The 4,572-nt window shown below is 48.7% G+C and overlaps 1 pseudogene; it reads right to left on the bottom strand.

Annotated features, from left to right (window-relative positions):
* Positions 1-3,514, bottom strand: part of LOC119310508 — a 69,558-nt pseudogene extending 66,044 nt beyond the window's left edge.
* Positions 3,515-4,572: the final 1,058 nt, after the last annotated feature.

Below are 4,572 nucleotides of genomic sequence, written 5' to 3'. Positions count from 1 at the left end.
TATAATCGAATTTTTTTATCATCAAAATATCATCAAATTTTTTAATCGTCGGCGGCGATGGAGTGGGGGAGGGTGCGGGGGGTCGGCGGCGGCGGCGCTGGAGTGGGGGAGGGTGCGGGCCGGGGGTCGACCCTGGTTACTAATGGCGCACCTGCTTCTGGTGCGCCATTAGAAGTTTTGCAAAAAAATAAAAAAAGTATATATTCTAATGGCGCACCGTGGAACAGTGCGCCATTACTAATTTACACTAGTAATGGCGCACTGTGCCACGATGAGCCATTAGAATGTTTGGAATTTTTTTTACTAGTGGCGCACCTTGTTTCTGGTGGGCCATTAGTGTCTTCCACACTAATGGCGCACCAGAACATTAGTATATATTAATGGCGCACCACCTGACAGGTGCGTTATTAGTGTCCATCCCATCTATAGCCCTTTTTCTGGTAGTGCAATTACTTGTAGGAGTAGTATATATACTAGAAGGGTTTGACGCGCTTTGCTATGCCGCCAGTGTTGTTGGGTTTTCATAATTTTTTTACTCACTCTGTTGGAAATATAAGGTGTATAGTTTTTGAAAAGTCAAACCTTTTTAAGTTTGATAAAATTTGTAGAGAAGTATATAAAAATCCATAATATCAAATTGGTATCATTAGATTCATCATCTTATGATTTTTCATTTTTTTAATTTAATATTGTGGATGTCGATATTTTTACCTTTGAACTTGGTCAAAGATAAAAGAATTTGACTTTCCAAAAAATAATACATCATATATTTTGGAATTGAAGGAATATTTAGTTTGGCGAGTGGAGGAGATGATGGAGTGTGTTCTATTTTTATTTATATAATGTGATGTTTTGGCTGGTCTTTCAGGGTGTGATTCTATGTTATGAGCTATTTAACCCATATTTACATAGAAAAATTTCTGCATCGGTGGCTGCATATACTATATTGGTGCTTCAATATCACATGGTGATGCTTCTTTTTTTAGGTGACGAGTGGGTGCGTGGGATTGATATATTTTATAGACCGGTTGCTGCTAATTGGTTTGAAAAGTCGTTGGTCTAACAAAATCGTGAATCAGATTCAAAATTAAATACCTCAATCGAATGGAGGTGTAACAACATTAGGAAGCATAGTGAAATAAATAAATTACCCGCATCCCGAAATTAGGCAAAGACAAAAGTACAAACTGTCGGGAAGGGGAGTTCTTTCTAGCTATAAACCCGGGTATATTCCCTCTGAGAAAAATCTGACCATTTTGAATATCCCCAAAAGGACCAGCTTAACCAAAACTCATATCGCTGCTGAAGTAACATATTTACCACAATGAAATTAACAGTGATCGGACAGATGGGCACACTCTGTTTTCACACTTACGCATACAAGTGAAGTTTGTTTCTGAATTTCCACCTGTGCACAAAAACTAGCAACAGAGGGAAAAAGGAACACGACTGTGCAGAGTATTCCTTCGCAACGAATACTGTTCAAAGTGCTACTCAGAAGATAGTTAATTACTTAATTTAGTAACTAATAATGAGCCTCTGACTAGCAAGAGTTGATGGACGAATTCCCACGGAGCTGCAAATGATCATTAATTCAAGCTATCTAACATCAAACTTACTGACTAGTTATCGTCGTCAACTCCCGTCCAGTCCCCCGCGTCCCTCTTGGAGGCGACACGAGGGAACCCTAGCCGCCCCCGCCGCCGGCCCTCCTCCATCCTCCTTTCCACCTCGTCGCCGCCGAGGGCCACTGCCAGGCAAAGCCCGGGCAGTGCCGGCAGCGGCGGGACTTCTCCCCCGGCGCGGCTCTCCCTTCTTCCTCGCGGTGACGCAGTCGCTCCCGATGGGCTTGGTGGCGCGGCGTTTCGAAGTTCCGGCGGCGGCTCGCTCTGCGGCGGGGTGGAGGGCCTGTCCCTGTCTGGTGGTGCCGCCTACACAATGGTTGGGGCCTGGGGCTCTTGACCCAAGACTAGATCTGGGTGGCTCGGGCTCGGCCGTGGCTGCCTGTCAGGCATGGTGGCGGCGAGTCTCGCAGCCTCTAGGCACCGTGGAAGTGCCGGCGGCGGCGTGTGCTCGGCCTGGTGGTGCTGGTGGTGGCGGCGGCCCGTGCACGAGAGTTGGATTCCTTCGAACAGATTTGGGTGAAAACTTGCTTTCGGCTACTGACAAGGCCGACGGTGGTGGCGCTACTGCGTCGTTTCCTTCTTGAAGGCATCGCCGTGGAGAAGTTCAAGGACACTCTCAACTACCTCCGGGGAAAACCCTGGATCGGATGATCGGATGACGGCGGCTCTCTGGTGTCGTTCCCCCCTTGGTGGCGTCATTCTTGAAGGTACACACGTGATCAAGGGACCAGAGGACGGATTCTTTAGTAGAGCGGTGCTTCATCTCACATATTGATAGCGGCGGATCTCGACGGCATGGCGCTGTGGAGACACGGCGTCCGATGCGCGGAGATGGACTCGCGCAGGAGGATGGTGTTGTCTGGCATCATGGTGGCGTCGATGGCAGAGAGATCCGGCGAAGTCAATGCATTACTTTCTGCTCTGAAGATGGATTGATGGAAGATGGCGGCGACGACACAGAGAGTGCGTCGGAGCAGCTTGTGCCCCAAACCCAGTATGTGGCTAGGTTGCAGCCTCTGCCTTTAGATGTTAGGCGTTTGTGCGATGTCTGTTTGGTATTAGGTTCGGACTATCGGCACCCAGTAGCGGATCTAGCCCAATGGGTCAGTGTGGGCCAACAATAGAACTTTTCATATAAAATATTTTTTTCTTAATATTTTTTACCTTTTTTCCTATGCTATAAAGCTATTCAATAAATCCCAGGGTGGGCCGTGTCCCACCCTGTCCACCCTCTACCTCCGCCACTATCGGCACCCCTTTATCAGGTGGATAGGAGTAGCGACAATTGTTGCTAGGATGGTGGCTTCAGACTATCTGATGTACTACTTTGTAAGGTCTTCGTGAATAATTAACAAAATAGTTGCATGCATCGTCCAGATACAGAGATCGGGGGTAATTCTCCTTTAAAAAAAATCTAACATCAAGCTTTTTATTAAAAAAATGCTTTTCTTAACCAAATTATACTACCTGAAACTGCACTTTTCCCGACGGCCAAAAACCCACAAGAAAATACTGATTACCGTCAGGAAACTACTTTCTGGTAGTGTTATAATGTTCATGGACTAATTAGATCGTGCAAAAATAAAAATAGACGAGGTGACATTGTGACTTATTAAGCGTGCGGAACAATATAACTCAAACGACGGCGAGCTAGGGACGATGAGAAATGAACTTACGATGATCACGGCGATGACGCGCGGCTGGCGGAGCGGGCGGAGGCCGGAGGCGAGGTCGCGGGTGACGGCGTGGACGAGGCAGATCTGCAGGATGAGGAGCGGCAGCGAGAAGTGCAGCGGGTTGTCGCCCTGCCACACCCCCTCCGACGTCGCCTTCAGCGGCCGGTAGGGCTGCACGTCATCATCTGCCCCGCCGTGGCCGCCCCGCGACATTCCCGGCAACCTCATCTCGTCGCTCACTCACGGTGGCGCCGCGCGCGGCTGTGGCTGGCGTCTGACCGGAGACGCGCACGCCTGCACCCGCGCGGTGGTGGCCTCCAGCTGGTTCGGGGCCGGACGGCATGCGTTCAATCGTCCATCGCCAGAGCATGCATGGCAATAAGCTGGGAGAGCTCGGCCAAGATCCTCGGAGGAACAAGTGGAGACGGGGGGAAGTGAAACCAGTGTTTAACCTCACACCACCCGTGTGTCGAGTATGTCTGTGACTGTGTCACCAGGTCTTCAACCGTCTCTCTCACACACATACACGTGAGTTGAGCTTGGACAAATATAGCCGGTGAGCGGTGAGGACGTGAGGTGATCGATGGAGCTCTGGACTCTGGAGATAATTAGATAAGAGGTATAGTTAATTGTTGGGAGAAGATATGATAAGCCTCTTCACCCGGACTCGTCCTTTCTTATTCTCGAAAATATGCTTTCACCTCGTCATATTAATATAGTTTTGCTAGAACTCATCTAGATGAGATATAATTTGGTCTCATTCATTTTTTATAGCGATTGGATATGATGCTATAAGATGCGTGTGTGCTGACGTGGTTGTATCTGTTCTTGTTTTCAAAGTGAATGAGAACCATCAGATACAACTGTTTAATCACTGTTGAGGCAAACAACACAATCATGTCCAAAAGAAAAACAAGAGAAAGAATGCCAACAACATGGGATCCACGAAAGCGAAGGTATCCTGCAACTGCTACACCCTCCGGAGAATTCCACCACACTCTTAATTATGCCGCCGAATTGCCGCATACTGTCAACACCTTGAAGAAGGATTGCGCGACGACGACGCTGCTGCCCGGTCAGATCCTAGGATTTCTTCCGGCACATGGAGGGCAGTTGGGGGGAGGTACACCCGACACCCTTCAAGAAGGATGGAAGCGCCCACAGGCTTAACTGCGTTGGTGTCGGCAAGACCGGACATAAATTTCTCCCGACCCCTCACACCCACAACCCAGGACCAACCGTCTGCTCCACCACGCTTGCCACCCACTAAC

The sequence above is a fragment of the Triticum dicoccoides genome, chromosome 5B (assembly GCF_002162155.2).
Source record: "Triticum dicoccoides isolate Atlit2015 ecotype Zavitan chromosome 5B, WEW_v2.0, whole genome shotgun sequence".
Taxonomy (NCBI): domain Eukaryota; kingdom Viridiplantae; phylum Streptophyta; class Magnoliopsida; order Poales; family Poaceae; genus Triticum; species Triticum dicoccoides.
Note: the sequence above shows the minus strand (reverse complement) of the source record. Positions and strands in the feature narration are given on the sequence as shown.